The following is a 22,466-nucleotide window of genomic DNA, read 5'->3' on the forward strand; positions in this document are numbered from 1 at the left end:
AATGGCTCCAAGCTGTTTTTTTAGTTTTTTTTTTCTCCCAGAGCTGTTATTTCCTTGGTTTAAGGTGAATGTAATGCAGCTGCTATGGGTGTTGGAGAGAAAGGCAGAGCGTTACGGTGATGACTGGGGTCTTGTCAGTAATTCAGCAGATCAGATGACACTTCAATAGAAGAGCCAGAGTGTGGGGTGGAATTTGAAAATTGAGTTGACAACACCAACTATAAAGGCGTTATGGTCTCTGCTATTGGCCTTTAAATGGTTGGTGATTCTGTTGTTGAACAATGTGCTTGTGAAAGATTGCTCTATGAAACAGCAATATTACCCCTTGTACTTAAAAGTTCTGGCTTCAGTATTTTTGTGTAAATTGAATAATGGGAGTCTCAGTAGATGTGAATATAGTTAAAATGCTGCAATTCAGCTTGGCCCACGTGGCGTGATAAACGCTCGTATTAGATTTTCTGTAATTCTTATGAAAATAAGTCAGGAAATGGCATTTCCATTCTCTAAGACCATCAAAGAGTAAAATTGCACAGAGATTACAAACCAGCAGTGATGCAATATTTTTAAGAGGTGTGAATGCTCGGGATTTAAACAAAAGCAGCTGTGGTATAATGTTACCGTTTCACTGTCCTGTCAAGATTTCCGTTTAAAGTGTTATTTTTCACCCTCGCAGTTCTGTCTGATTTAAAATGGTTTGGAGGAACAGTCTGCAAATCCTCCTTGAGCGGATTACAGCTGAGGTTGGAAAACTTGGGGCAATTTCATGTGCTTGCTAAATTGCATTGATATCAGTGACTCTGAAGCCTATAATACTGTAAAGGCTTTTTTTTTTTTTTTTTTTGGAACAAGATTCTCCGGGACTTTGTTGCCTCCTCGTGCTGAATTTAGCAGTTCATCTACGTCATGTTCTCCATTTAGTATTTGTTATTAATAGAAAACGTACGTTCATTTGTTTTGGAGATAGTTTGCAAAACTGCTTAAATCCCCATTCCTGTATTGACAGAGCTGTGAGCATTCTGCATGTACTGGGAGGTGTGATTTTTCTAAAGGAATTGCGTCAGCTTCTGAAGAATGCCTTTATGTTTCCAAACCTGGCTCTTTAACACACATTTCAGGGGAGAGCTGTCAGCTTATGGCATATTAGCTGGATGGGTCTGTTTCCCATGGGACACGAGAGGCTAGCTTGGAGGGATCCCAGGGAAGAAATGGAAGACACACTATGTGAAAAGCTTTGCTCTGTCATTCCAATTCAGCACAATGAAAATCAGACGCAGCTTGGCCACAGACCACGGTTTCACCTGGAGCTTTCCGCAGTACAGTACCCACCTCAGACACCATGCAGCTGTTGTAAAAATACGACTGTCGAGCTTCATTTTATACTTTATAAAACAATGGACTGTAATTTAAAAGCAATCATTTCCATGCATGACAACTACCCATAACTCACATATTGCATTTGCGGCAATCCTGGTCATAGTAGTGTTTGTAGTTTAAATAAAATGGAATTGAATGCTATCTGAAATAAAGCATTATTGTTTTGTGATGGTGTGAGTTAGCTTTTTGTTCCTCGTGTACCCAGTTTCACTTTTAAAGTAAAATTGAAAGCTAAATGTAAATATTAGGTCAAATATATCATTTATTTCATATATTAATGGTTAATAGAAGTGGTGTGGTATGTGCTTTTATTATTTTGTTAAAGCGGTACTTTTTAGCACTAAAGCACTCATTGTGCTCTCCTTGTTGTTTTCTACATTGCTGACTGACTACAGTAAAACAACCTCCGCCACGCTACTTGCCCTTATGGACCCAGAAAAACATGAAATCAATATTGTATGCATTTCAAGCAGGAAAATTCTGTTATTGAGTATACTGCTATATAATGGTTTCCATTATTGACATCTATGAGTTATGAAATAAAACCTAATGCAATGAGGATGAGGAAAATAGTATTTGAGGGTTTTTATTGGATCAATTTAAAGTCAGACCAGTGCATTCTGATGACAATAAAATGCTAATCTCATCCAGCGCATACAACATCAGAAAAGGTTAGGAAAGTGCGAAGGTGCCCAAAACGTTAACACGAGAGACCGTTAGAAATAATAATAACGTCTCCGGGCTTGTCTTTCTTGATTTTCTGACAGCGGTTCAGCTGGAATTTAACTTGACACTCGGGAATGCGATTGGTTAGGTTCACCAAACTCAGAGCAATGGGCTCAATGTAGGGACACTTTTTTTCCACAGATTGTGCGGGTACGCTACACTGACATGATAAATGGCTACATAATCAGGTTACTTCATAAACACCAGCACAACAGACTTCCTTTTATTTTGCTCTCCCAACATTTAACAAAAGAAAACTAAAGGAGTGTTAGCCCATGTGCTGTTTCTGTTTGGATTATTGTGTGTGAAATTGACAATATATCCCAAAAAGATTGTTTAAGGTTTATATTTCCACATCTGATTTTGGCCCTGTAATGCCGTTTTGCAAAAGAAACACACAATAAATCACATCAAATTGTCAAACTATCATAGATTTGTATAGATTTGCCTCCAAATCTATTCATATTTCTTCAAAGACTAGCATTTAATATTATTTTACAAGCATGTGTAGCATTGTCTGCCATGCAATAATCAGGAAATTAGAATAAAAAACAACTACGCCACTGATGCAGCCATCTGAACATGGCTGATCTCAGATGACCCTTCCTCTTTTCTCCACTGTAGCCACCCCCACCCCCACCCCACCCTCTCTTTCCCTTTCTTATCCATTACATGGGAGCTGAATGATGGTGATTTGGTTGAGGCCCAGTGAGTGCCTGTAGAAAATTGGTTGGTTGATAAAAACCCTCCTATCAAAGGGGGCTACTTTCTCATTTACATTTAGATGAGTATTGATTATTTATTTACTCAGTGGAGTGGGATTCTTTTCCAATCTTATCTCTCGTCCGTGCCTGTCACCTGGAAAAAAAAAGAGATAGAGTTCTTGACACCGCACTAAGATAACGGCATTTTGTAGAGCAGATAAAACTTGGAATGGTGGTCTCTGCCTCCATGTTACCCTTTTCCTCCTACCCAATTTTGACGTAAAAGAGAAAGTTTGGAAAATTAAAACTGATAGGCCTTGTTCAAATGGGTCGGGGTGGGCAGTGAGGGAATCTCAATTTGCAGGGGGAACAAGTCAAATTGGGTGTCCAGATATGGTCAGGGCGCTCCCACTGGCAGAAATCGTATCCTAGTTGTCTGAATAGTTTAGGATTTCTATTAGGTAGAATATAATATTGTTTGATAATTCTGACGTGAAACACAACTGTACATTTTATTTGATGCAACCCGTAATAAGATTGTATCACACACAGCAGGAGTTGCATATGATCCCAGTGTTTGCAGACTGTGTGGAAATGAAGCCCCTAGACATGTCTGTCATGTTCTAAGTGCTAAACTCTGGTGATGTTTGGGTGGTTGAGCTGGGGATTGGTCATGCATTGCCAATGAGTCTGGAGGCTTGTGGCAGCGCGAGGAGCTTTGCGAGACTGACTAAAGGTGTTTAGGGTGGGAGGTGCAGCATGTGGGTCCTCTGTAGGAATTGGGAACCCCTGACAGACCCTGCCTCTTCTTCTCAGCTCTTTGATGGAGAGTGAAGAGTCTCTTGAGGTGGCCTCTGTCAGCTCTACTTCTCCTCAAAGCAGACACACAGCTTCAGCACAACACTGCCTCGCCTTCTCACCCTTCACCCCCCGGGCCACTCCCATCGTCTCATGGTCACTTTTCATCTCCTCTGCCTCCGCGCAGATGACGCCGCCGCATGTAAATGGACTTCTCGATTTAGACTGTATCTAATAGGGATAGCTTGCGTATTCTTTGACCCCAGAGAATAGCAAGGTTGGAAGTGTACTGTTGGTTGGCACAGAAAACACAGCTACACGGACAATGACTTTTCACTACTGCCTCACGGAAGGTGACTTATTATGCTGCTCAAGGATTATAGCCCATTTTTCTTTGTTAGCCAGTCAGTCATTAGCCTAGTTACACATCTGGATCCCCACAGCAATTTAAGGATATGGAAGGTTCCCTCAAAAAAAACCTAATTAGTCCAACTGGAGAGGAACATCTTGTTTTCCTACACCCCTAATGGATTGGACCAAGGTCTTTTGAAATGCAAACCCATCAAGGAGATGGCTTAAACCCCCCCTCCCCCAACTTCCCCTGCTGTGCCTCAAAGCAAACATCCTTGCTGCTAACATGCTACCTTTGGTGCTTTCTGGAGCTAATCTCTACTAATATTACTGCATGTATCAAACACCATTAAACAAGCGTAGCACAGGCGCCTTTATTGTTTATGAGAAGCTTTTTTTTTTTTACTTTTACTTTAAATACTATGCATTTGATAATATAATAATAAAAATAAAAATAACGGGCGCCTTGTGGCACACCATGGAAAGCCAATCATATTTTAAGAAGGCTATTTCAGATAGCACAGTCAAATGTCTGAAGCAACACCGAGTGGTTGGTGTTTGCAAACTATGTTCAGAACTGTGAAATGCGTTTCAACTTTTTTCAACCTGGAATTTTATTTCCTATTTATCCCGGGGCAAAAATATTATGACGCTTAGGTGTGTCTGGACCATCATCTGTTTAGTTTTTTGTTTTGTTTTTTATTCAGCTCACCTACCTTTTGCAGTCACTCTTATACAGTCTCAGGGCTCAGCCAGAATGAAACAATATGAAGCGTCGGAAAAGTGGATCACTGCAGTAGACGCAGACATAAAATAATGAAGAAAAAAGAAAAAAATCTATGGATGTAAGTCTACCTTGCTTCCAATGGATGTATCTTGATATTGAATAAATGTTAAACCTTGACAAAAGCATGCTAAATATCATCTTTAGTGATTGAACACTCGGGTGTTTTGCATAAAGTCAATAGCCAGGCGTAATCATTTTAATGTTAAAGTTGTTCAATACTTGCTGGATGGGCCAGCAGAATTCAGTAGATCGTCTGTCAGCTTGTCATATCGCATCATACATAAGTAAACCAGCCTAAGCCTCGTGAAACTAATCCACATTCCACTCACTTTTCGCCCACAGGAGGAGATCGTGCATGTGACTGGAGCTGTGCGGCATGACAAGTTGCCACGTTTTCAAGTCCACATGGAAGTGACGTCTGGCTGCACTGCGCTTCATGACCATGCGCCTAAGTTCTTGGTTATCTTGGGACGTGTCATTTTCACTGTTCCATTTTATTTATTATTATAAATAAGTATCCACGAGCTAAAAACTGGCAGTACACACACAGCACACTTACTCATCCAGACCTCTCAGGCTGAGTGTGTGCCTTGGCATTGTTACTGTAGCTCTGAAGGAAGAGGAGTGAATTGGTCTATCAGTTTTCCAACAACAACATGGAGTGAATGGCAAGGTAAGTACAGCACAGACTTGGTTAGCTCGCTGATTAGATGACAAGCTGTACGGTTCGGTCAATCAGGTACGCCTCAGAACTGCTCATTTAAGGCTCTCGGCTAGAAATGACGTTTTCAGCTATCCCCTTAGGAAAGCACAAATCCAAGAAGAGATCTCATGTGTCTATTTTTTCCTCGAGCTTGTTGTAACACAAAGATGAGACCAGGGAGTTTTCTACTACGTTTCAAATTCACCCAAAGACAAGAACCTTGAACTGAAGTTCATCTAATGGATTTTTTAAAGAGATGTGGTCAGGTTAATGAATGAAAAAAACTGTATTTATTGTTATATTGATATAATTCATACTCATTAAATCAAGTGTTCTTATTTTCACTTTTTTAGAGGTTCAGTCATAAAATAGCTCTATGGGTTGCTGTGAACTTTCATTCATCTGTTGTAGTTAAATTATACTTAATGCATTTAAAACATGTCACATTCTTTCCACTTTTAAAGTTTTAGTTTTATTTTATTCTGTCAATCATCTCGATTTCTTTTTTCATTGCACACGACTTTTTTAAAAATTGCTCATTTAAATGTTATTCCTGTGACCAAACTTTTGACAGGTACTATTGTAGATTTGGATTCCTGCTGCCAAAGTTTAGCGGGAGCCAGAAAACTCACCTTCATTTCAGACTCCCACAACCCTTTCTCTTTCTGCAGAGGAGCAGGGCCAGAGGTTGGGAAGAGGACCTGTCTGAGGTCTGGCTACATCTGCCAGAGCTTCCTCCCACCTGTCTGATGCTGCTGAGATTTATGTGGCTGTATAGGAGGAGGCCAATCCAGTGTGCCAGGCCATGTGTAGGCTTGCTTTTACACTGACAGTTGTGTGTACGATACTCTAGCTGGTTTCCAGTGAGGCTTGGCCCAGTGTATCTGGAATCTGTCATAAGTGAAAGCTTGACAAGGTTAGGACAGTTCAGGAAAGATAAATGGTGAATTGGGAGGACAGCTGATGGTGGAACACAAACACTTCAAGACGATGGAGTGGACTGAGGCCGATCTCCCTATCCCACCACAGACTGCAGCGGTTCCTCTGCTGCAACTGCTGCAGGCACAGGAAATTATCCATTGTGTGCTCCACTAACTGAAGTTTCTCCAGACCATTCACATGAGCCACTCTATTACTCTCATCAAAACAAATGATAAAGAATGGTTATTAGCTTCTCACAATGTCTTTTGTGTAATAAAGCTCGTTAACTGCATTGCGCAAAACAAATGGGCAGAATAATCAGTATGCTTATTGACATTGTGTCATTTCTAGTTAGAGCAGGAAGGGGACTCTCGCTGTGGCTCCGGGCTTCGCCTTCTATCTCTCAAGAGGAAGAGCACTAATGGCTTCTGAAAGCAGGGATCGAAGGAACTCATAAAGCTCTGCAGGACAACACGAAAGGAGGAATAACATTATTAATCCTTTTTCATCAGAACACATGACGTTCTGCGCAACATAGCATGCAGGCTTGAGACTAGTATCAGGCTGCATCACAATATGGGATTGCAGTGTCTGTGAGATGCAAAGTTTAGGGAAATAGACCTGAATACAAACTTTTGTCTAGTTTAGCTTTTAGAGACAGGTCCTGTTAGGAAGGGAAACAAGGTACAAAGGCTTCCGAATTTGAAATGTTATACTGTAAGCTGACAACAAAACTGTCAGGTTTTTGATGGACTATACTATGTCTTATAGCTATAAAACACCAGAACTACTGATTGTTATGAAACGTTAACCATGAATCTATGTGTACACCAGACATTAATTTTTAGAGTGACAGCAGCATCCACATAATCTTGTGCTTTTATTTCTAATACTACCACTACTTTCAGATTGCGCCTTTGGGTATTTAAAGCTTCACTCTGCTACTTCTATACTAAAACAAACTCTGGTGACACTTGTCTGAAACAAATGTGCCATAACTCTGCAAATAAAACATGATTCTAGTGAATTCTTGTTTGATTATTTCTATGTTACACAATATATTCTTTCTCAGGCTACCAATGTTGCTCAGGATATAACGAAGAACTGCTAAGCAACGTTCATCCAGGTATTTGTTGTATACAGCAAATGGGTGTATTAAGAGGGTCCACTGAGGCTGCATACAAACTTTCCAAGTTTTTACAAACTCAAGACTCAAATCGGATCCCTTCCACTACAATATGACTGAAGAAATAATATAAATCAATACCATACATTTTTAAATTAGCAATCCGGCGGTGTCCAACAAATGCTGAGCCTGTTGAATATATATTTATTGAAACTGTCTGCTGGATGTAAGTTCACATTTGATGTACTGACATGAGAGAGGGCTAAATATTCTTGTTCAACTCTGAAATAACATCAAACTATTTCTTGAAGCATCATTTTCCCTCTCAGACAGTAGGTTTTACAATATCTGGCACGTTTACTGCTCCACTGTTGCTTTAAATATCACCCAGGTTCCACAGCTTGCTATTTTATATTTGCTAATAAAAGCTGATAGATAGATAAATCTTTAAAGCGCGCTTGTGCGTCTGTGTGGCCTCGCAGGTCAAACCCACAGCATGCGAACTGCTTCCTCCGTTATTAAGAGGTGATTGACAGCTGTCATGTCTTCGTCACTGCAGAGTGATATTTGTCAGAAGCCATCCCTTTGACAGAGGATCTGAGGGTCTTCTCAGCCAAGAGACGGGCTGCTGCTTTAGCGCGAGACAGGAGAGCGATGCCCGTGATCAGCGTTTGCAGATGAAATTGTGCCTCCTTTAATTTATATTACATTTAGTCATATGAAAGCGCATTATACCTTGAGCTTTTATTATTATTATTATTACACATTGTACTTTATTGTATCATTTGATCATGTTTTTATTACTCCAAACCCAGTGTAGCTTGAACACACGTGGATTTACAGTAATGATTATTAACTTGAACTCCATTATTTGCAAGGAAGCCAGTATATATACCTGTAATCTGTTCCTGCGTCAAGCTGTTGTCTGATTTTTAATGATGCATACTTTATAATTTATTTAAGAGTCTATCTTTCACCACTCTGCTGTGCCTGGTGTTTATCATCATTTATCATCTGCATCAATCTGCTCTCGGCTGTAAAGAGCCACGCTGGGAGAATGAGTCTCTGCTGTAACTGTTGCTTTGTACCGCTGCCTTAACAACCCAATCAGCTGGCCCCACTCTCACTCCCTTCATCAATGCGAGCTCCGTAATGTATGATAGAGCAATGATTTATAATCCATGCTCAAAATTAAACAGCATAAATTACTCTTATTTACTCTGCAGGTGATAAAGATCCCGTCAAATAATGTCACTTGAGCATAATTTTTATAGAACAAATGAAATTTGTTATCAGGGAAAAGCAGGTCAAGTTCATCAATTAAAAGTCTGCTCTTTTTTTCCTCCCTTCGCCGTAAACGGTCCGGTGCTATTTAAAATGATTGATTTTATTATTTCTTCATTTATTAAAGTACTATGTGAGGCTGTGGCATGAGTAATCAGGACAACAGAAACTGACTCAGCACGAATGTCTTAAATTGGCACTTCACATTTCAGCAACTCAGACTCTTGTCTTTTTTATGACCGTTGCGGCACAGCACACTGAGGAGTGTTTTTTTTTTTTTTTTTTTTTTTATAAATGAAATTTAAGATAAAATTCAGGAAAAGTGATGTTTCTTGTTTAAAAGTGCCCTATTTAAAGAAGAACTTTGAGTGGAGTGCATATAAGTGCTTTCATGTCTTTCAGACCTCTGGGAAATGACTTTGTGAATAATATATACGGCAGAGGGAAGTGGAAGGGTTTTAATAAATGCCTTGTCACTGACTCAAGTTATCCCATAAATGGGACAAATCCACGTTTACGTAATGCGTTTAAAATTTTTATTTTGTTATGTCTGCGTATTCAAAAGTGACCCTGCTGACATCAAGACGTTAAAGGGTTAAAATCTGTGCCTCTTGGAGTGTGTCCCCCAGAAAAGGAATGAGGTCTCCGGGAATGTTTTACAGATAAAATAAAAAGAATCAGGAGAATGAGGGAAAGAAGAGAAGTTGAATATATATTTCATGTGATAAGAGAAAGATGAAGCGCGAGAAAAAAGATTCCATTACAGCTGCGACAGTTACAAAACTGCTGCTGTGTAGAGTAGCCTCTGTTGAAAAGATTGATGCAATAAGGACTGACCTTGGCTTGGAGCAGGAGTCGGTGATGTATGTATGAGCATCTCCCTGCTAAATGGACCCAGATTTGTAGCACTAATATACATGGAAGCCCAGTACCAAACTCGCCACGGCTATAAATCAACAGCCACTTTGGGTGTCATTTCTGGTTTATATTCTACTATTGTTCTGTGCTTTTAATTCGTGTCACTGCCATCTGTTCATTTGATGCAGTTTCATACTGTATGATTTGGCTGCAGAGATACTGTGCAGACAATCCCTGTTAGACCATCAGAGTGGATTAACTGCACTGGTAAATTCCACCCGGGCTATCTCGCATGCAAATAAGATCTGAACTGAGTGAAATCTAGGAAGGAAGAATAGCATTTTAATATCTAAACTTTAATGGTTTGTCAAGGACTGAGCAGAACCTTGCGTCGGTACGAAACAAAGAGGATGAATAGTCCCGAAAAGATTCCTGTTAAACCTCCAGCTGAAAATCATTTATGGGCAAAACAGCACATATTTCTATATGTTGCAATGGAAAATAATGAGCATTTCACTTCACTTTTCATGTTCTGTGCTTAATTTGAATATGTATTCATGCATTCTTTGTTAAAGGTCAGAGGGTGTCACATACTCTACAAACTGCACAGCCCTGTTTGTGGTCCTGGCCTATATAAATAAAAACGACTTGGCGTACTAGAGCTTTTAAAGTGCGCACAAATTAAAATGAACTGTGCTGGCAAAATATTTAATGATGTTTTATCAGTTTGATACTTCATTATTTTCCCTGTTAAGAAAAATTAAAAAAACATGAGGACATTACTTTGCATGGATTCCAAAGACAGAAGAATGTGGAACACAGTTAAATCCAATGGATTTATCTGCTCCTTACCAGTGATCCCAAAAACGTACACTAGATTTCTGTTATTACATTTTTAAAACATTTTATAAATTGCCTGATAGCGGAATCAACACACTGCAAACCAAGGAAGCATTACTCTGCAAGAAACAACTACCATGCACTTCCTTGCTTTCAACTCTGATGCTTCATTTTCACAAACAGCCAATGTTATGTTGGTTTACACATATTCTATATAAACCTTTTACTTATTCTATAGTACACAAACTGATACTTATCCACAATGGTACATATTTGCTGTTTTTTATACGTTTGTGCATTTGTACACTTATCCTATATTTCCTTTTACGGCATAATAACAATGCCTTATGGACAGATTTTGTCATCCTCATCAAATGTGCAACCAAAGTTGGTGATTAAGAACATTACTGCTACTGCATTTAGGGTCATAAATGATTATAAAATAGTTAGATATAGTTCATTTTCCAACACGTTCAGGACTGGAATGACCCCCAGAGAACACAAAGTATTTAGGAATAGTATTTATTAGGGTCACCTTCAAAATATTACAGGCTTTTTGAACCAAGGCTCCTAACAGGACTGTAGAGTTTTATATGCAGAGAGGTGAACTAATGGAACAATGTGACAGATTAAAAGAGTCATTATCAGCTAGATTAGATACTGGTCAGCCGCGTCCTCATCTGCAACTTTAATGTGTCAGATAGACTGATAGGAGCTGAAAAGGAATCTGCCACTAAGGAGAGATAATATGACTTGATTTCAGTACCAATTCTCCTGTTCTAGATTAAGTCCATCCGGGCTTGCGTCACTGAGTAAACAATGGAGACATTTGCTATATAGATTTCACCATTCATTTAGAGGAAACACGTAAGACACTAAAGAGCAAAGCTGATACTTCAAAGTACTCTCCACAAAAACTTTTAAATTGTCCCTCACATGTCCTAACCTTAGATTCCTTTTTATTCCCAGCACTTATAGAATAATGGTTCTTCATGTGTATGTAGGGGGAAATACGGTGACAGAGGTCAACACAGCCATTTTTGTTTTCCTTTTTAAATCCCTTGGCAGTGTTGCAGGACATTGTGTCTTAAATTGTGTACATCACCCTAAACCTAAAATCATCCTCCGCTGCCTTTAATAAAGCCCCCGATAAGTCCCCTTTCATCCCGGGTGCCGCTTCAATTTTAGTGTGCCACCGAAGTTATTTAATCAGTGCCGCAGTCTCCCATTCACAGTGTATTACCAATTCTGTCTGCGATCTTTATCAGTGCAGTGATGTATGTATGAGGCAGATGTTCCACGAGGAAGAGGAAACAGAGGCCATGAATGAATGAATTATTGGACTCACGAAAAGGAGCTATAGATATAGAATTTTGAGCCCTGTAATATGTTTGCTTTCTCTCGCTTATCTTGCCAGACAAAAATATACCTTATCTCAGCCTGCTGGGGTCTGCATGAATGTGGAGCCTCTCCAGATCATCCTCTTGTTCAATTTCTCTGGGTTGCATCTGGATAGGTTGTTGCTGTTTGTTGGGGCTTTTGTTATTTTGCAGCTGTGTTGCAGGCTCCAGCTTAGTTTGGTGTCATTGCTGCTCTCTGTGGAGGTGTGGAGCACTACTTTTGATTCTGAGTGTACTCGTGTTTATGCAAGAAAAACATATTCTTAAGTCCAAACACACACACACACACACACAGTCACGGACACACCCTTCATTCTACACCCTCCCCAAAACACAGTGTCCTCCCTGTGCCCCAATTTGGGAGCATTGACAACAATAAAAAGCAAAGATGCCAAATGTTTTCCCCCTTGTTTGCTGTTGTGTGAATTCGCAGCGAGTGTATGGAGAAACGAAAGGGCATCTGCACACACACACACACACTTACACATGCACACATACATACAGCTGCGAGCCAGAAATACACTAGGCTGCTGGATAATGAGGGTGGACAGGGCGGAATTATCACTTCACATCACAATAATATTATCCTTCTCACAACTCCCGCAGCATCTTCCATGACGGTGTGACATTTCCATTTTACTTGAGTTTAATCTTGGTCCTCTAAATAAAACCATAGCCTACAGGCCTTTCCCAAACTGACCCAGTCCTATTTTAATCACATGGAATTAAATAACTACAGTTTAACACTGTACTTGTTCTGACAGCAGTCATGACAAGTGGTTTGTACAGCAAACTTCCCCTCTAGTCAAATATAGAATAAAAACAAAGTAAATGAAGGTTGAAAATGACAAGAGTGATACTTACTATTTCGGAGAACCAGACTACTGTACATTTAAAAACATCTTATTTTTTTATACAGTGGAGTTGCAGTCTATTTATTTTTGTGTCAGCACCAAACTACATCTGGATCTGGCCCCAAAATAATTTTGATGACACACCAAAGTTTCAGCCCTCCTAAAAATGTGAACCAAAGTTCAACATCAGACCCGTCATCATCATGGTTAATATTGTTCTAATTCTAAAAAGAAACCTCCGGCATAACAAAAACAACAGTGATTGCACCTCAGAGATTTCAGACTTGTGGAGAACGCACACGTAATACATTAATTCACAATCAACAGTTCAAGTCAAAAGACTTCATGCCTTCTTGTTCTGGAGTGGTCGGAAACTAGAAACTTTAAGCTGAATTAGATTCACATGAATCACACATTCAGTTCAAGTTCAGTTCACTGTAACTCTGTACCATGTTTTACAGCGTGCAGTAGGATTCACACTATGACCTGCTGTCTGTTACCTCTCTGCTACTTAGAAGCCTTACCAACGCAGAGTGTAAACCACTAATTGTGATCATGTCAGCCCGGGTCTAATTATCCCTATATGAGTGGAGGATTATTATAACTGTTTATTTTCTTCAGTTCTCATGCACATTACCACCTAACTGACGCTTTTACATTTAGAAAGTGGTGAAATATACTCAAGGGTCATCTCAAGGGAGCGTTATGTGACCTGGCCTTGTAAAGTACCACGTGTACTTTCTTCACGCACATTTATTCTCCGTCTCCATCAATAACAGATTTACTCCGGCGTTTCATTAGCTCGTGTTTAACCGTCTGTCAGATGCTAAGTTTTTGATTGAGGTTAAAATTACGTTTCCACGTCATGATTACAATGTAAGCGACGCACGAGCCTCGGGTAGCTAGCAGGAAGCAGACATTTAAGTTGCAAGACGGAGTAACCTTGTAGCAAAGTTTAAAAAAGGAAAGAAAAGGAAAAAAAAGAATGACTGTATTTTGGCACATCCATTGAGAGGAGACCAACCTGCCAAAAATACAAGAATGAGAGAGAGTACCATGTAATTTGTAATACAAAGCAGCAATAAGCTCCTCTAATCTTCACCTCAACAATGTGATGTAAAATGTCACGCCACCCTCTTCCCTACCAACCCTGTTATATATCCACCTACACTGCTGTTTGATTTCTTGGAAAGGACTGATATAAACATGTGTTTGCATTATATTTCTATTGTCATCTTTGAGTTTTTCTGCAGGTCAAATAGCACACGGGATGCAAAATTGGCACCCCATGTCAGTTCAAATGCTGTGCATCTCTCCCCTTGAGCCAGCTCTCCTCCTCCATCTCATTCCTTTGTTGCACTGGGGCTGAACACTATGTTAACCTAGTAATTGGCACTGGGCCTTCCCCATTATACGGCTTTCTATTGAGCCGTTCTACATGACTAGTTAAAGAAGATGGCATGAAGATTAATGAAGTCCAGCTAATACAGGAGGGGGGTACCTCTCCAACATTTCCACTGAGGAGATAGCAGAGACCAACAACAGCCTGCCCCCAGCTCAGCCGCTTCTCTACACCTTTTCTTATATTGCCTGTTTTAACCCGTGAACTCTGGACCTTCCACTTGTAAAGCAAAGCCACCACGGCGTCCTGGTTTGATTGATGTCGCTACAGCAGTCAGTCTTTTCCCTTCGAATTGAAAGGCCCAGCTCTCCAAAATAGATTTTCCAGCACAATTCACACCAGCTGCCAGTAGATAGAATGGCAGGGCAGCCATTTATGCAGTTTCATTTAAAACCATGAGGTAGCTGACGTGTTCATTCACTTCTGGCAAATGCCCCTTTGGATAAGGTCTGCAGTCTCCACTTTCATATTGTGTTGAGAGGGTTCTGCTGCGGATGTTGAGCCACCAATAACGCTGAAATGATAAAATGGAAAATGTGAACTTTCTGTGAGGGCAAAAGCAACTGCTTAGTCTCTTTAATGCAGAAAACAAGAACCTTGATGACTCCTAAAATGTTTAAATCTATTCTGTTGTAAAATAGGACATCACTGTAAGTGGCAAGTATTTGCGAATGCTACATTTTCCTCTTTTACTGAAACACTACTACTGAAGCACTTCTTTTCTAGAGTATACTGTATATAGGAGCCTGCCATTCTGGGTCAGCAAGAAGAAGAAGCTCTTAACAAAGAGGTAACATCTCATCAGCGTTTTAATTGACATACAAATCCAGCACACACAAAGAAACATTAGATTTTACTCTGAGTCATGCTTAAGTTCACCTTAAGAATGTGAGTTTAATCTTCACTGTCCTTTTACGTCTGCAACCAATGTGGAAAATAACTGTCTTGTTAGCTGCTAAATGTTCGACTATATTAATCAGTTTGTCTGTCTGCAATTTGGAGCGTACCTTGGAAAAAACTTTTTCCGTTTTCCACTGGAAGCATCACTGATTTGTGAGACTGAACCAAAACAATAATGTTGTTAATTTTAATGTCAGTTTCTAGCTCTTCTTAGCCTCCTAGCCCCCCACTAAATAGCAGCCTATCTGGTTTCCTGGAAGAGTTACTGTAGAATGGTAGTTCTTTGATGCCGGATTCGGTGTGTCTGTAACCTTTAAGAATAATAAATGAGCTGGAGGACGCTGACCAACTGTCAACATAAAAATGTAGCACATTTAGAGAAGCTACATGCTTTTACCAAGAATGAACGTGATGTCCTTCTCATGTGAATGAAAGAATGTCACCTCACTGCTAACCACGACCGTGGGACACTGGTGCAGACGTACACAGAAATCCAGAACTGCTTGAATGCAACCCATGTAGAAAGGTTGAGTGCAGTTTGTTCCTCGGGTGCTCTTGTAATCAGATAAATTAACCAAGGCTATCAAAAGATTGCAATAACACTCAACGCTGCCATAAACCTAAGAGCTGCAACTGTGGCAGGAGCTTTATGACAGACGTCACTAGAGCACGCTGATTTATTCGTGCACCCCTGTCCTATCGATCTTTCGTACCGAGGCCTAACTCTGCCTCTCGAGAGAGACCTCCGGAGCCAGGTTCTCACCGGCAACTATCAAAATCAGCTCTGAAGCACCAGGATATTGAATGTGCACGTGTGTGTGTATGTGTGTGTCACTGCTTTTATGACCCCAGACATGTGACAGTGAGTGGCTGTTCTTTTTTTTTTCTTTTCAGTGTATGCGTGCATGTATTCCTCTGGTGTTTGTGTAACATTAGTACGCTAGGAAAGAACGCCGCTAATGAAATTAAATAGAAAGCATGTGTGGGTAGCAAAGTGACCCGTATCCAGTTTGTGCATGTAATCAATATTATAGCTTGGCCTCTCTCAGTTGTTACTTTAATCAAGAACAAGCTCTACCTCTCTTAATCGCTTGGTCCCAAGATGAATGTTTCACAAATGCTGCTGAACATATGCTTTGATATATGCACCTGATTGGTGTACGTAATGTACGAGGCCTTTCCTTTTCAATTGGTTCCAAGAAATTGTACAATTTGGATGGCAAATTTCATTAATTATTCCTACATACCGAGGCCTTTTAAGAATTGCTCTTTTTTCATAAAGACACCTTTTTGCCGTTTTAATCATAAATGAAACGTATGACACATAAGGGCACCCAATCATATGGTACATATTGCCTCATCCTTTTAACAAATATGTTTCATAGCCCTATTAAAAGGGGTCTTCATCTGTCCTGTCAAAAGGCAGCCTAGCAGGGTTTTTTAGTTTAATTACACTATCCAATTAAAAAAAAAACTCAGCCGCATTCTGATCCGCCTCTCCTTGGGTTTGAGTGGATATGACATTTACAAGGCTCGCCTTTCAAGCAGACAATGCCGTGATTGATGAGGTGCAGACGCTATGAAGGAGGCGATTGCCATGTGGAAGCAGTGCTTAGTGCACTTTGATTTATTTATCATCTGTTTCTAAAGCAAGGCTGGCTGTTCCAGGTTCGTACACTACTAGGTGAGGCTGTAGGTGGACTGTAGCCTTGATGCTCCGTGCTCCGAGTGCAACGTGACACTTTAACGTAAGAGGTACCGCCGTAAGACCCTGAGTGGCAGTATCTTAAGGAGTATCAGACCTCTGAAATGGTGTCCTCATTGTGCGGTGGTGTTGAGTCCACAGAATATTGTTGTTATTGACATTGACGTGCTGTGGTCAACCAGCAGGGGCCTCTTGTTAGCTGACTCTTGCTGTTTTGTGTGTTTAGAGAATGATTAATTCATTCAGTAAGGGAATAGCTGGATTCAGTCCACAGACAGATGCTGACGAGTAAAAAAGAAAGGCTGCGAGCAAGTATTTACATGGCCTTTATGTCAGAAGGCATCGATGTAATATTAAAAATAATATATATTTCCAGTCTTATGTTGACATTTATTTTGGTGTTCACTGGATTTTTCTACTTACACCACGGAGGACAATAAAACATCTTGTTAGTGTCAGTCTTTTATAAAACAAATTCCGCCACCATTTGTCACAGACCCCGTTGTCAAGACCTTTTTTTTTCAGGTTTACAAATTTCACTTTTCTAAAAGAAACCGTAATGTCTTGATTGGAACATCTTGAAAAGCGCAGCTGCATTGAAACTCAGTGAGGCGTGCTCACTCGCTGCAGCGGCAGCACCAACCTCATCAGAATCCACTGATGAACTTAGCCTCTGACATCTCTCTTGTCTTCACACTTGTACAGCGATGGAGTCAGAATAATTTAAAGCAATATTTCATTTTTCAGCACATATACCCCGGTACGGGTTCACCAAGCACCAATCCTGAGTACCTGAAGTATCCATGGTGATATTTCTCACCTGAAAAAGATTGCAATTTTTAATCTTTCGACAAAGAAAATTCTGTCTTCTGTTCTGTTTTGTTTTTTGAAGGTAAAACCAATTAATGCAACTTTATTATGAGTGATATGTGAGGTAAACCTGAGACTGAACGTGATCTCTTTGTGTAAAAAGAACCATTTCCAAACTAGACACTCGGAAAAATGTCCACGACAGAAACCCTCTGAAACCTCAACAGGATCTCCTTCATCTCAGTCAGACTCGGCGGTGATGGGTGGCACTGTTAACTCAGCATGATGATGGTCAGCCCTTGGAGAGGGAGCAAGGGTGAACCACCTTTGTTGTTTATGCGCTGCCTCCCTGGCAGCCTCCTCCATACACAGACTGAAGGGGGGAGTCAGGAGACAGATGCTTAACGACTCCCTCAAGGCCACGGCTCCGGCCCTTATCTCATCCCCAGTTTGTGCACGTTGCCATAGTAACTGACCTGAACACTTGAAAGGATGAGTAACACTACAGCATATATTGGCCCACGAGCTACTAGAAGAATTTATTGAAGACATGTCCCAATAAAAGGCTGCTGTAATGTTGGGTTAATGCCGTTATAATGTTCACTGCTTAGTAGCACTGTTTGAACAATTAGAAATGTGAATTTTCCCAGCTGAAATATGTACAGTAGAGCAAAACAACAGGATTACAGCCACTGACCTTTAGAATTAAGATTGTGCTGTTTAACTGATACAAGATTGTGGTTGTGTATCCGTCAGTCAGGCCGTCTGGTCTATTGTTTTTCATTGGATGCCATAAAAACACTGCATTTTACATGAAAACATAATACTACATCATCAACCATCATCACTCTAAATTATTCTACAACTATCCATTGTATTCTGCAGTTGTTTTGGTGTTATACATGTTTAAGTACTTGCTCTCGTGCAACACTGTCTCCGTCACCTTAGGTTCCTGGAAAAAAATAATAATAATTCTGCACATGCAGTACAAGTGATTACTCCAAAGCTGAATACTCTGGATGGGAAACTACATTGTCAGTGGACTTATTTGCGACTCACCAGATTTGATATGATAATTAATAACATTTATTTAACATGTCTAATTCAGTTGCATATTTGCTGCTCCAACTCAGTTTTGCAGAAGCAGGACTTCTAGGAGGCTGGATATTCTGTGTGAACTTTAAAGGTTAAGAGATGTGACACTGAGCCTCCGGCACAGCTACATTCAGCCAAATTCTGCATCATGTGACAAAAGAAAATCTCACCAAATCATCACTTTATTTAGTTTTTTATGAAGTGAGATATTTAAAGAGCTTTATGACTAGAAGCCCAATACCAAAGAAAAAAGAAAGTCCATGGACAGTTTACACTGAAAGAAAAGAGAAAGCTTGAGTATAGCCAATAAGCACACACCCTGGTCCGATCTGACATCTTCGTTAGATGTATTTATTTTTTTAGCCTTATTAGTAATCAACTACGGAATTAAAGGTACTGCCATAGTGCATCCGGTTAAAACTTGGCAACAGTTCTCACCTAAATAATCACAAATGTAATATGTTTCCCGGAGCTATATTCACATTTAAGTACATGTATACGTGAAGAAAATGAAGAAGCACTTTACAAATCGTACAAAGAATTCTGCCCTTGGGCTAATTCTTGCTTGTGTACGATAACACACACACACACACACACACACACAAATCTGCAGTGTCTTTGTCAGCAGAGGTGTCCAATGTGTAGTCACAGACTGGGCCTTGAAGAGCAAACTAAACTAACAAGGACTGCTTGCACTGTTGCTGGTTGCACCAGCATGTGCACCATGGTGATCAGACAGGTGTTTTGACATCTCCCTCTCTCCTCTCAGAGAAACATCTGGCACTGCTGCCAGGCCTAATTGTAACAGTATTTTGCAGGCTGTCAGTAACCTGGACACTAACAAGCAAAACAAAATTATAATAATGATGCAAGTAAAGCATTTTACCGTTGGCCTGTGCTGAATATTTCTGGAAGCCGTAAAATGTGTTTCACTTGTAATTATCTATTTCTTGTTTGACACCGCCAAACCAGTTTGAATTGTCTGTGCGATATCTGCTTATTGTAGCAGCACAACAGCAGGTTGATTTGCTGTTCAGGGACAAAATGTGAATGCATTCGCAACCCAAAATTCATGAATCCTTTCGAAATTAAACTCCCAGTTTTGCAACTTTGTGTTACAACATTAAAGGTCAACTTTATAAAACTTTTCTGCAGAAATGCAATGCAGTTGTAATATAGTTTCGTTTTATCACAATTATAAAAATGCATTTATTAAAAAATGTATTTTAATAAAAAAAAAATTTACTGATTTTATATAGTCATTGTTTCTGTACTAAGTTGTTATATGAGCACTATACGGTCCACAGCATCAGCTCCAAAATGACATGTTTATGTTCAAATGAGAAGGGTCTAGACTGTAGAGTAATTGTAACCGGAGTGAAAGACGAAAAGCAGGTGACTTTAAAGCAACAAAATCAGTGTAGGGAGGAACACTTTGAGAATGGCTGAGTTGAAACAGAAAATCTGTATTTAAAGGGTCAGTGTGTAGGATATATAGGGGCTGTGCAATATTGCCAGTAATGTTCTCATTACATTTTGCGTGTGTATGTGTGCTAAGAATGAGCCTATCTACATCGGGACCAGGTCCTCCTCCAGAGACTTTTGCACCCACATGTTTCTACAGTCAGCCACTGCTTCCAGAGACTTTGACTTTTCTAGTGTTTTTAAGGCACCTTAGGTTCTACACACTTGGGAAGAGAGATGTATTCAGTTATATGCAGCCTCCCTGCTAGGTGCCACTAAATCCTACACACTGTTGCTCTGCTCGCTATTTGTTTCTTATTTTCAACTGACATTTAACATTTTTTGCTATGATCACGACCATGCAAACCCTAATTAGTTGCTTTGGTGCCTACAAGTAGAACTCGAGAGCCATGTGTAGGTGTGTGTGGAAAGCTGAGTACACGAAATGCTTGGTTTTCAAGCGGTAACATTGGTCCTAAGTCATTATAACGCTGCTTAACTGCTGCTGTCTGCTGGCGTCTAGAAGCCACAAGGCTAATAGCAGGTAACGTAATTTAGGAAACTCAAAACCATAACGAAAGGATGAGGCTGTGGAATTTTTCTCAGTCTAAAATAGTATGTGTGAACTGAGTATCTACGACCATCAAATACTTTTCACTCATGAATAGCAAAAGAGCGCGTTCGTATGGGCTCTTCTCCTGAACGCCATGAAATCTACGTCATTTGGAGGCACTGTTAATTACTGTAGCCGTAACAACAAAGGACCCCACCCCCATTTTTTTTTGTTGCTAAAACCATATGGGTGCCACATCATTAAAATCACAGAAAACATTGATTTATTTGTTTGTTTTGATATTAACTACCTATGTTGGCCATTTTAAAATATAAGCATTGTTTTATTAATGACTTTTACTGTTTAATGAAATCATTTCATTTCAATTTGTAACTATGTTTGGTGTCACTGGGTTGTCACTTTATCAATAAGATATCATGCTGTATGTAGCCATTAGCATATACCCTAGAAATGACACGTCAGTCAACAGGTATTTATAGGAGGCTGTAAACAAAGCTGCACTGATTGACACGGCGCTCTGTATGCCTTTCGATTATGCCATAATATTAAAGCCGTGTGTGTGTGCGCTCTCGGGCGCGCGTGTGTTCCGTGACAAATAGAGAACGGACAGTTTTATAAATGTAGACAAAGGGTGTTAAGTAGAACAGTGGCAAAGAAATTAAATGAGTACAATAAAAATGGTATGAGCCATTTTACGAGTGACAAAAGATGCTTACTTTTACAGCATCCAGAGGACAAATTCCTGTGGCAGTTGTAAGGAACAATTACTTAAATAATTGGGCTTTCAAAGAAAAGATTGATTGTCTGAAAGCTGTTTTCTGTGGAGAATCCATTAGGGGAAACCATTTTTTCTGGCTCCTTGACATAGTGTTTTTATTAATTTCGGCTCGCAAAGATGCATGATTCTTTGGTTTTTCGCTGCTCTGTCACTGGTCTCTATGATGAACTATGCTGCACGGGGAAAAGTCATCAGATGAACAATTTAAATCCAACTGCTGATTTACTGTGGCTATATACATAAGCAGTTTTTTTTTCTTTAAGTTTAGGGACATGCTCAAAAACAGCAGTAGTACTGGATGTTCTGAGGGAACTGTGAAGTCAGGATGACAGGAGAGAATGGTGGTGTACTGTTTTTTTTTTTTTTTAGATGCAACAGTATGGCATCTTCTTTATATTCACAAAGCTTAATTAGCACCTATTCAGTACATGCTCTTCACACTGCAAGGAGAGGCGAGGGCTGCGAGGCTGCCTGAAGGTTATCTCCCAGACAAGCTGCTCAGAGACGCCGCTGCCTCATTCATAGTCGACCACGGGCCACGTCAGGCAGGTCGTGCCCCGTCATCTTAAAACTGATTTTATTCCGGCTCCTTTTGAGGAATATATTTCCTCAACTAGATCCCATTTTTGGGCTATATGCGATAGGCCCTACCCTTGACTTTAATGTAATACTGTAAGTACCCACATGATTGATTCAGCATCTCCAATAGTGCGATGAGGGGTGGGTAGGTGTGCGTGTGTGTGTGTGTGTGTGTTTGAGGGGGTGGAGCGGTGGACGTTGTTAAAAACGTATCACGCTGGCGGGATGATAAGGCGTCTCCCTGAATGCTGTTAATGTGAGGGGGGCCTGTGGCCATCTTGAGTCCCCCTTCTGTTGTGCTGATGGGACAGAGCCACTGCCATCTGCTTCCCATCCTCCCCATTCCCCCACCCATGGACGCGGCCGCTCTCTGATGCCCTTTCATCCAGCATGCTCGCATTGTCTTCCATCTCTCCTTGGAGGTCACGCGGTG

The sequence above is a fragment of the Chelon labrosus genome (genome assembly GCF_963514085.1).
Source record: "Chelon labrosus genome assembly, chromosome: 9".
NCBI classification, from domain to species: domain Eukaryota; kingdom Metazoa; phylum Chordata; class Actinopteri; order Mugiliformes; family Mugilidae; genus Chelon; species Chelon labrosus.